The sequence below is a fragment of the Paroedura picta genome, chromosome 4 (genome assembly GCF_049243985.1).
Source record: "Paroedura picta isolate Pp20150507F chromosome 4, Ppicta_v3.0, whole genome shotgun sequence".
Classification (NCBI taxonomy): domain Eukaryota; kingdom Metazoa; phylum Chordata; class Lepidosauria; order Squamata; family Gekkonidae; genus Paroedura; species Paroedura picta.
The window spans coordinates 126,691,921-126,703,996 of record NC_135372.1 but is presented as its reverse complement, the minus strand read 5'-3'; the positions used below and the strand labels follow the sequence as shown (position 1 = coordinate 126,703,996).

The 12,076-nt window shown below is 42.4% G+C and overlaps 1 protein-coding gene across 3 annotated transcripts in view; it reads left to right on the top strand.

Moving 5' to 3' along the window:
* Positions 1-12,076, top strand: part of B4GALT5 (beta-1,4-galactosyltransferase 5) — an 86,208-nt gene that overhangs the window by 16,134 nt on the left and 57,998 nt on the right. Inside the window, exon 1 of one of the 3 annotated variants that reach the window (XM_077335593.1) lies at positions 669-835. The exons of the other annotated variants lie outside the window; for them this stretch is intronic. The gene's annotated coding sequence lies outside the window, so the exon portion shown is untranslated. Of the gene's footprint in view, positions 1-668; positions 836-12,076 lie in introns of those variants that run through there. 3 annotated transcript variants of the gene reach the window in all.

Here is a 12,076-nt window from a genome sequence, read left to right as displayed (position 1 = left end):
ACCAAAAATCACAACTTCAAGTATAGGATCCTGGGATCTGAACTTTATGACACAGAGGAGAAAATGTATTGGAATCATAGTGGATAACTTAATGAAAATGCCAACCAGTATGCTGCAGCACTAAGTTAGGGAAAGGGATTGAACATAAAGCATCATTATAATGTCCCTGTGTGTGTATATCTTTAAACCGCCCGTGGCGCCACGGGCGCCATGGACTATATAATTCGCTAAGGGGTCTGAAGGTGGGATTAGTCCGTGATGAGGAAGGGTCCGGATTGGACCCTTCCTCATGACAGACAATCGGAGGGACCAATCGGCAGGCGCAAAGCGCCTGCCGATTGGTCCCTCCGATTCCCAGCTCCAGCAACTGCGAGCCGCGCGCAGCGCGGCTCGCAGTTCCCCCTGACCTGACCGCCGTAAGGCCGCCGACCCAGGGAGCCCCCGGCAGTTGCGCGAAGCGCGGCTGCCGGGGGTTCCCTGCCTGGCGGGCTGACGCGGCGAGAGGCGCAAAGCGCCTCTCGCCGCGTCAGCCCGCCCACGCCGAAAGAAGCTTGGACCAGCCTGCCGGACCTCCACCGCCGCCGCTGCCTGCCGCCGCGCCTCCGCCTGCCGTTCCACCGCCCGGCTCTCCCCGCCCCGCCGCCGCCGCCGCCGCCAACTGGCCGGGCCCGCTGGCCAGCAGGGGAAGGAGCAGCGGCGTCGGCGGACAAGCGCCGGCCGAAGGGGACGCGCAGGCGGCCGGCAGGAGCAGCAGGAGGAGGCGGCGCCGGAGGAGGACCGAAGCCCCGGCTCGCTGCCGCCGCCGAAGGACCCGCAGACCACGCCGAAGACCACGGTAAGGTCCTAGCGCCCGCTGCATTCCCCTGCAGCGGGCTTGATTACTAGTATATATATAAATATAATATATAAATATATAATATAATAATAAATATAATAATATAATAATAATAAAATATATAAATATAATATATAAATATATATATAAATAATAGGGTGTTTTATTACTCATGTACAGGACAGATTTGAACCTTAAGTAGGACAGATTTGCTGATTATGTCCATATTTCAGTGCTGAGCTGTACAACAAAATATTATAAAAACAGTAATTATTTATTGTGCACATAGTTCTGTATAGTTCTGTATAGTTTTTATGTTATTTTTATTTTGTTTTTAAATTGTGCACCACAATAAATAATTACTGTTTTTATAATACTTTATTGTACAGCTCAACTTCTGAGTTCCCACTTGTAAAGGTTGGGTTGTGTTCCTTTTTTGGTTTTCGTTTTACATATTTCAGTGCTGCCTAAACTGATAACATCAGCATATGCTTGCCTTCCTTACCTGAAGTCATCAGTGGAATATGCAAACACTTAGTCCCGAAATCACAGGAGGAGACCTGTTAATTTCAGATTTGAAATGCTGTCTTCCTTTTACTGGATGCCCTTCATAATGCTATTCTCCCGCTTAAATAGTTGTTTACTATATAATACTTAAACCGTACAACTTTTGATGTGGGCTCCTGACCACTTAATGCACGTGTGTCAGGAAATTGTTCAACAGCTTTGGCTTCTCTAGTCAATGTGTTGTAGTAGCATACACACACAAAACTATAATGGCCATTGTTTCTCCACTGTGCCCCCACTGATGTATTGTCAACCCTCACTGCAGTTCCTTTGCATGATAGAATTTGAATGCCGGAATCCTGTGTTCAGCTGTTACCTGATGTCTTGGCCTAACTACAGTAATGGTGGTTCTCATTTTCAGCTGTATCTGCCTTATGTGCTAGTTAAGGGCATGTTTTTAGACAAACCTTGAAGTAATGAACTAGTATTAATTGATGTTTCTTTATGGTCACTGATTTGAATTTTGTTTTGCTTATTTTCTATTCAGAGTTGCATGATGAAAATAGAGGGTAATTAGCAATTGGATGATAAAATGTGACATCTGTGGGATTACTAGCTTTGGTGACTAATGTCTTTTGAATAGATAGACAAATGGACAGCTGCTCCCAAGGTCCTGAGTATATTGTTTAACTACACCTTTTACGTACTCTGCTGGAACCAGTTGATAGTCACCTTGGTATCAGTTAATAACATGAACATATAAGATGACATTGTGTTCAATGACCGTAAAATGTCACATGGTTTATCATGCTAAAGGTGCATCCTATGCACAGTTGCTTCAGTCTTAGCCCATCGATTTCACTGAGGTTAGACCAGAGAGTAACTTCACAGAGGATTGTGCTGTAAATGTTACAAGCAAGGGAGGAGAAACTGCTGTTTTGGCAACAGCCGTCTGTCTACAGCAACATTGAGTTTGAAGCAAACTGCTCATCAGGCAGTACCTGGACCATGTAAACAAGTTTCAACTTGTAGAAACCAAGGGTCAAACTAGAAGGTAAAATAGCGTCTGTGAATGGAAAACTATTTCCATCTCCATTGTTATGTAAGATATAAAGAATTATAAAACTGATTTTAAAAGTGGCTATTTACAGGCCTAAATTAATGAGTTGTCTTTGAATCAAAATTACTTCTAGGTGACCAGGCAGAGCTCTCCGTGTGCACTCCCCTTCCCCGCACAAGTCCATCAATGATTCCCAGAGGTGCATGTGAACTAACAAAAACATTTAAGGGTTACTAAGAGGACTTTATGAGCCTCTTGTGGCGCAGAGTGGTAAGGCAGCAGACATGCAGTCTGAAAGCTCTGCCCATGAGGCTGGGAGTTTGATCCCAGCAGCTGGCTCAAGGTTGACTCAGCCTTCCATCCTTCCGAGGTCGGTAAAATGAGTACCCAGCTTGCTGGGTAAATTGTAACGACTGGGGAAGGCACTGGCCAACCACCCCGTATTGAGTTCACCATGAAAACGCTAGAGGGCGTCACCCCAAGGGTCAGACATGACCTGGTGCTTGCATAGGGGATACCTTTACCTTAAGTGGACTTTTTCGCAAGACTCTTTACAGAGTTTGGCTGGAGGGGGAACTACTCTCTGGTAAGAGTACTTTGTATCCGATTACTGTAATTTTGCAGCAAGTTTTCATTGACTACTCTGAATCTCAGGTCAAAGAAGGTTTCTAAAAACCTGTTACATATTTTCTCAGCATGATTATGCTCAGCCATCATCTGCTTTTGCAAGAGGATATACCACAGTTTCCGTATTTGAATTCATCTTCCCAGCAGAAGTATCTCTGGAGAAATGCAAGCATGATCATCTTTACTGGCAGGGTCCCAGGAGCAATTAACTGCTCCCTTGTACAGCATGCTCCCAACTGGATAGACCTCTGGAGTGTACAGATACTGTGAACACAGCAGACTGATAATAACATCTCTGTTTGTAAAGGGAGTGCAGGCTTTTCTTTTATGCAGCAGAACTGTAAATACTATCAAAGCCTTCTGAATTAATGGAAGAAAATTGTTAATCTTATATTTGTAGAGGGAGTTATCATGGACTATACTTGAATCTCAAGATCCTCAGCCTTTTGTTCCAAAAGAGTATTCAGCCCACATAACTTTGAAAATGTTGTTCAAAACATTTTTTTTTATTTGGGAGGGGGGGAAAACTAATAATGTCAATTAGTTCTACCCTCATCAGGACCAATCAAACAGATTTCTTGGGGAGGAGGGGCAGGCAAAAGCAAGACAAGTACTTATGGGATATGAGATTTCTGTGCTTGCCAAAAGGCTTTAGGGTAAGAAGACTTTGTATTTCCGGCCTTGGATCAGGCAAAAGCAGTACACATCTCTCCAAAGGTCAGCCATACTACTTAAGGAGTTCTTTACTCGCTTTGCAATAGGAAAATTTGTGATCCCCAGAAGATGCATGAAATTCAGTTTAAGAGGTTTTCAGTTGTACTCTTCAAAAAGTTTCATTTAGTACCTAGAGCTCTCAGCTGCTTGGATGGATCATAAGATCTGGCCAGTATAACAAATCAAGTACATAAATCCCCGTAATTGGAAGGATTTTGTTGACAGATGCTACGTAATTTCCCAAGGAAAGTTTTATAAACTTAACTAGGACTTGAGGGCACCATGAATAAGTTGACTTGAGAATAGCCTTATAAGAGTAGTGTCATAAGCACACAGAGCAACATTCAAAGGTGCTTGTTACAAAATCTTTATATAGAAACATAATGTGCCCTTGGACCTAAGTTCACAGTAATTTCTGATTTCTTACAAGCCATTGGGTAAGGTTTCAGTATGCAGACAGAGCATTTAATCTTTGGCCATCGAGCACACTATTAATTAAACTGCATAACTGTCAGCTGGTTCTTTGAATTTATACAAATGCAGGGCTTGAAAAAACCCCAGTTATCATGCTGCCACTATGTAGTTTCTAGGTACCACGGTGCTTATGTGTTTGGCTAATGAAAATTATTTATCCAGTAGCTTTACAGCAGGCTGCTGTTGCTCACAGAAACTTTCCCCTAAAGTTACAACTGGAGGGACTTGTCCAGATTCAAAAAGCTCCATCTCACCTGTGGCAATTAAAATCGGGTGGTTGTAACTGCAGAGAGGAGAGGCAGTCATGCATTTCAGATGCAGTGCAGTCGAACTGAGAGGCAAAAAGGCTTACTTTATTTTTAAAAATGTTTTTCTTTTATATCAGGCAGTGCTTGCCAGTTCCCCTGTCTTCCTACCTATAATCAGAAAAGGATGAGTCTCATTTCAGGAGGCTCCTTTCTTATCCTCATTAAGGGTGGGGTGGGATATTCATGGTATGGAAGGACATAATGTAATACTCATAGCTTTATTATACCTTGTTATCATAGAAGTTAAAATCCCGCAGAACATACCTTGAGAATGACTTCACTAATATCCTAACAGCTCCTTGGGTGTATTTGTAAATTAATCCTTGGGTTCTTTATGTTTTTCCCCTGTAGCTCTTCAAATGGACATTTAGAATTTTTTTCTTATAGTAATAATGACCGTAGTTACCTGAGTAATGGCGTAAAACATTTTCAAAAGCATTAGTAAAATTACAAGAAGCTGCAAAGATGTTAGAATAGTTTTTGTGGTAGCAATAATTAAGAAATGTGGTTATTAAAAGAGGGACTTGAAGGCTGAAAAATGTGGTTTGGGCTGGCCCCTATTTGCAACGGAATGTTATCCTAATGCATTCCAATGACTTGATTATAGTAAGATCCTGCAACATATTGCATAGCATTTCAATCCATGGCTACCTTATTTCACAAAAGCTGTGGCTTTCTTCTGCTGTTGGTTTTCCTGTTTAAATCAAGGGAACTCAGTTGCATTCAGATATACAACATGACTGTCTTCATACTGGGTACAGATTTGGGGTGGAACTTCAATTGCACACTTTCCCCCACTTATATGCAGAATGTCACTGTGTTGTTGTTAGGTGCGAAGTCATGTCCAACCCATCGTGACCCCATGGACAATGATCCTCCAGGCCCTCTTGTCCTCTACCATTCCCAGGAGTCCATTTAAGTTTGCACCGACTGCTTCAGTGACTCCATCCAGCTACCCTCAATCTCTCCCAGCATTAGGCTCTTCTCCAGGGGAGTCCTTCCTTCTCATGAGGTGGCCAAACTGTAGGTTTCTTCATTTTGAAAGATATCAGTTGAACTCCAGCTTACTGTGATATCCAGATACAGTTCATCCCCAAATACCAATTAGCAAAGGACTAAAAATCAGGGGTGCATATTAGCACCCTTTTTCTTTAATCTTTTCTAGAGCATCATCGCAGCTTTTAAAATTGGTGGATGCCACAGTCCTAAGCTAGGTCTGGTCCACATCCCTATATTGTATGTGGATGATGCAGTGCTTTTATCAAATGCACAAATAGGGCTAAAATGTTTCTATATAATTTTTTAGAGTATTGTGAGACAAACACAATCCAATGTCTTTCGAAGGAAATGGAGACCAGCTAAATGGTGCATAAGAGTCATATAGAACAGGTGAAGTGGTTCAAATATCTGGGAATACATTTTTATTATAATACCATATATATTATCCATAGAAAACTCACTATTGAGACTATTAAAATTAGCTCAACTCCTGGCTCCAGATTTAGGCATTGGGCCTGGTGAGTGATGCCCTGTGATAAGCTGCTCTGACTAAGGTGAAGTGCATGATGCCAAGGTACGTGAGAAGGGGATCAGACAGCAGACCCGTTTAGCCTAGCTCCCAACGGGCGGCGGGAAGTCAGGGGCGCCGGCAGGAAAGCAACTGGAGCAGAGGCTCAGGCAGCGGTGGCAACATCCCTCAGCAAAAGACTACTCCCCCCCACACACACACAGGGTGTTGACCGGTCCCCGGTGATAAAAAGGTTGGGGACCACTGCCTTAGTATACAAATGGGCCTTAGTGGTAGTCTCTCAGGGCTCCAAGATAGAATTCTATGTCCTACCATCAGATCAGTTCTTTCAGAGAATCCTTCCAAAACACAAATCACACTGCAGGCCACCCAACATCAATGCTATCAAACAGGTTCTGGCTTTAGAGTGTTACAAAGGTGTATACTCTCACTTCTTTAGGTCCCAAAGACAAACAGGGAGTGGTGCACCATCTTAGACTTGCAAACAGGCACATTAGACTCTGGAGATTTTTGATTAAGGTCTTAAGGTCAAATTGCTGAGTCCTTGCAGTAGGATGAGTTTCTCAATTCCATGGGCCTTATGGAGCACACTTCCACATGTCCACTCATCCACTTCACAGGTTCTTCCTGAGATTCTGTGTGTGGGAGAACCATTTTCAGTACTGGGCACTTCTGTTCGGTCTGGAAATGGCCATCAGGGTATTCTCCAAGCTCCTGGTCATAGTGATTCTCAGGACAAGGGAGTGTGTACGTGTCTTCCTACTTAAGGTTCAACTCTCTGGAGCAGGCAATTTCCAACATCCTAGAGACCATCTTCTGCCTTCAGTCATTTTTTTTTCTCAACAAGGAAAAGAACTGTCTCATTCCCTCTCCATGCATCCAGCACGTGGGGGTTGTGATTGACACTGTTCCTGCCAGACAAAAAGATGGCAAAGGTGTGAGATCTAGCCTTGGGCCTGATAAAGAAAAAGCCACACATGGGATCATAAAAACCAAGCTGATGACCATTAGAACCTTCAAAGATTAAATGTCTACATTAATGTTGAAATTGTATGTTGTACACAATTTAAAAAAATCTTTAGGAAGTAAAAACATTGCACTATATGAACCATTTTGGCTCTTATAGGGCCTTCTTCAAAGGTCTGGTTTTAACATACCAGTTCACTACACATATAAAATATGTATAGCAGTCAATAAAAGCTCCAAAATAAGAGCCTGTAAAAGATAAACATATACTGTAATTCTAAACAATCTAAGCTAATACATAACAGAAGAAATTATAAAGTCATAAAACCTAACTGCAAAGTACCAGAGTCACTTAATGAGTGATGATGTCTATCAGTCATTAGCTCTTTGTAAAAAATTAATTATGGAAAATTGCATCAAACTGTTAACAACTTGAATTACAGTATTCAACCTTTGTAGATCCTGACTGTCATCAGTTGAGGTTTTATGTTCTCAGTTCAAAGAAAAAGCACATGTCAGTCACATGGGGCTGCTAGTAACCAACACAGAACTCCTACAGTGGGGAAGGTGCAAGCACTCTTCATCAGACAGAGTGCAAGGTGGCGCTCCTGTAACCTCCAGACCTTTGTCACACCATGCCAGCAGCAGATCATGAATTGTCAGGACCTGTCTTTGACTCTGAAAAAAAGCTTAATCTGGTAGACAAAACCACATAATCTTTGCTAGGGACAATTCTTCTCCATCCCCATCCCAGAGAAGGTGCAGATCTTGACCAATGTCAGCATGAAGGCATGGGAAGCGATTCTTAATCAGGTCTCAGCTCAAGGGTCTTGGCTCCAGCAGGAGTTGATCTTCCAAATAAATATTCTGGAGATGTGGGCCATCCTGCTAGCATTGAAGTATCTACTTCCTATGATTCTCCACATGCATGGTTGATCAGAACCAACAACATCTCAGCACGTGCATACCTGAACAATCAGGATTCCGATTGAAAGCCCTCCACAAAGTGGCATCACAGATCCTCGATTGGGTGGAACAGCATCTACTGTCTTTGCACACAGAGCACATGAAAGGGACCCTGAATGTCCAAGCAGATTGGCTTAGCCACCAGACAATACAGGAGGGAGAGTGGCTTCTGAATCCAGAAGCCTTCCGTCTGATTACAGATTGGTTTGGCACACCAGTGATGGATCTGTTTGCATCCAATTCCAACCATCAGGTCAATAGGTTCATAACAAAGTTCCATCATCCAAGGGCAAAAAACACCAACACTTTCACCTCAGAGTGGCTGGACAGTTTGCTGTACACATTTCCACGTCTACCGGTGCTTCCCAGGCTGTTATGCAAGACTGTTTGCCATAGTGTGATGGTCCTGCTGATTGCTGTACACTGGCCAAGATAACCTTGGTTCTCCACTATTCTCCAGCTAGAGGTGGAACCTTTTGGTATTTTTTAAAGTTGTTTTGATGTTATAGTCTACATAATGTTTCGTGTAAGTTATAATGTTCTCTGTAAACCGCCCAGAGCTGCAAAGAAATGGGTGGTATAGAAATCTAAATAAATAAATAAAATAAAGATCCCAGGAGGTCAATCAGTCTTCATTTGTTCTCAGGCCACTACATCTGAAAGAGGAGTGGCATGCTCTGGATGTTAGGTCACTGAAGCCTTTCCTTATCCATACACACAGCATCAGATAGCCTTTACATCTCCATCTCTTCCCCAAATATATGTCGATAAATGTCTAGAGTGGTCATTAGCAGGTGCCTCTGCACTTACACAGCAAAGGCTTATGGGACTCATCAGATTCCTCCATCAGGAACCATAGCTCACTCAATCAGGAGCACAGTGACTAATGTTCTTGCCAGTAGAGTTTCTGTTCCAGATGTTTGCAAAGCAGAGACCTGGTCATCAGTAACTGCACTCAATAGACATTACAAAATTGACGCTTACAGTTCAGTGGATACCTCATTTGGTAGGTGCTTGTGCAGCACATGGTGGACCATGGAGACAACATCCCTTCTGGGACTTAGTTATGGCTTTGGAAGGTCCCACACTGCAGATGTCCTATGCTCCAGAAGGAGAATAAGGATTGGATACTTACTAAGAAGGGTCCTTCTCTGGAGTAAGGAGTACATCCGATCCCACCCTTCTGTCTCCGGATCCATAATTTCCAGCAACAACAAATTATATCAGTAGTTAATTAAGTATAATTGATAGAGCTCAGGTTTCTTTCTTATTATTCTGTCCTCTGTTCTGGCCCTTCTCCTTGTGGCAGTTGATGAGTTTCGTATTCAAGTTCTAGTTCAAATTTCCTGAATAATTCTCTGTAAACCAGCGGTCCTTGCAGTATACTGCAATTTTGGTAGGTGTAGAAGTTTTGAAATGCCTTGTTTTTGTAAGACATGAGAATGTTGTCAGTTGAATGAAATGTTCTCAAAGACCGATTATGTAAATAGCTGCCTTGCACTTGTTAAAACTGCTGACAGGCTACTACCACAGTTCAACCTTGGTCCATTAAGCAGGCTCCTGAGTTGACACAGGCACATTGCAAAAACATTGGTTCAGTACAGGGAATCCACAAACAAATACTGCAAAAGAAATGCTAATAATGCTAAGAAATGCTGCTAATATAATAATAATAATTGAAGTGTAGTGATAAAATACACATTTATCTAAAGTCTTGAGGTTTATTGATTTGGCCTTTTGGTTTTCTGTACCTTGGCTTTTTGGAATGTGTACACCTCTTGCTGGTGCTTGCAGTAACGTCTCCTTAAAGACTAATGAGGATTACTTTAGCGCAGGGTTAGGCAATCAATCTGGGCTGAGGTTTCCTTCCCTCCCACCGAACATTGTCTCTTAAGATGGCGATAAGCTGAAAAACAAAGGGAATGGCAGAAAATGAGGCTTGCATTTGGGCTAACATTTTTAGAACAAGCCAAGCCCTAGCTGTGCTGCCAACCTCTTGAGCACTACTGTCTATGCCAGGGGTAGTCAAACTGCAGCCCTCGAGATGTCCATGGACTACAATTCCCATGAGCTCCTGCCAGCGTTTGTAGCAATGGCGACATTTGAAGTGATATCTAGTGGTAAGATTTGTAGGAAGAGAAAGACGAATTGTCATCATTCCGCAGGGCCTGCAAGACGGAGCTCTTCTGCCAGGCTTTCGGTTGAGGCTGGGCAGCAAGAGGATCTAGCCCCCCCTTACAAATGTGATGGTTGTGTCTGTCATCTGTCCCCTCCCTTTCTATTCTTAGTGGATGTGGAATTGGGTTAGTTATATTGAATTTTGCCGCCATTCTTTTGTATTAATTGTATTATGTTTTATTGTGCTTTTATTGTTTTAGTGGATTGGTTTTTATGTGACCCGCCTCGAGCCTCCAGGGGAGGTGGGATATAAATATAATAATAATAATAATAATAATAATAATCTGGGTTTTTGTGCCCTGCTTTTTACAACCTGAAGGAGTCTCAAAGCGGCTTACAGACAAGGCTGTCTTGAACACATTGGCATGCCGGGCAGTTATTTGGCCTCATGTTTATGTATGTATTGTAATAGGTTGTGATATGGGAATGGACAAGCTGTTTAAGATGTGAAAATTATAGAATGTAGACCTAGGTAGAAATGATGCTAGGTTTTGCCTCACAGTGTGGTTGGTAAGAAAGGTAAAGGAATCCCCTGTGCAAGCACCAAGTCATATCTGACCCTTGGAGTGACGCCCTCTAGTGTTTTTTGGCAGACTCAATACAGGGTGGTTTTGCCATTCCCTTCCCCAGTCATTACCGTTTTTACCCCCCAGCAAGCTGGGTGTTGTTGGAGGTACCAATAAATATAAACTTAATTTTATTGGTAATTTACATTTTGATTCTGAGAGTTGTTGTGTAGATAGGACCCCATGGCACTGCTATGCCTGGGGGCCTGCAATGTTGTTAAGGTGGCCCTGCTTACAATCACCTACCCTTCCTCTCCCTGTGAGGTGGGTGAGTCTGAAAGAGCTCAGAGAACCGTGACTGGCTCAAGGTCACCCAGTCAGCTGCATGTGGAGGACAGGGGAATTAAAACGATTCTGCAGTTGGAGATCACCACCACAATCAACTGCTACACCAAGCTGCTACATCAAGAAAGATATTGTGACCCCTGTTGGACGTTGAATCTTGGCTCTATGTGCATTATTTAATGAGAGCTAGGTACTATACGTATAAGGGCTTGTATATATCATAGGCTCTACTCATATCAGTACATAGAGAGCTTCAGTTCTTGCTACAGTTGCGTGTGTAAAGAGAGATACATTCATTTTCACGTCCTACTTTGTGGATAACAGGTAGCTTGTGAACCAGCTCAGAGAGAACATGGATTATTTCATTACTTTAATTGTAATAGAGATTGGTAGGTTACTGGATTTAAGCACATTTGTATACCACCGCAGTTGGACACCAAATAGAGTTTTTGATGTTGGCAGGTACTTCAAAGGCAATCTGAAACACAGATATAGCCTTAAACCATATCCTGTTCCTAACAGGCACATTAATGCTGGAGACAACTGACTTTTGTGTGATTTAATGTCTTTCTCCAGCTGATAAACAAATGTGGTTTTGTAAAGTAGAGCTGGGAGGGGAGTAAGATGTTGAATGTATGGTAGTTTGTTAAACTGACCAGTATAATGGGAAAGTCTGTACAAAATTTAGTCCAGTGACACCTGTAAGACAAACCAAGGTTTATTCAAGGTATAAGCTTTTGTGTGGCATGCATACTGCAGATACAATGAAAAAAACCCTCAGCTAAGGTAGAAAAGAGCCTGTAGTTATATCTAAACTGCTAACCAGCACATGCATATAATATTCACAAGGGGAAAAATCTCAACCAGTATTAAATTAAAAATACATATTTTTATTAATATGTGCCCTTCATGGAAAGAAGCTCAGTCTAACAGAAGAGGAATCTGGTTTCACACACCAGTGGGCAATCTTAATGAAGGTACTGGTCATATATAGTTTGGAACATACTCTCAGGAGCTTCGGCACTGCTAAAATCATTGAACCTTTTGGCTGGTGTTTGAGAC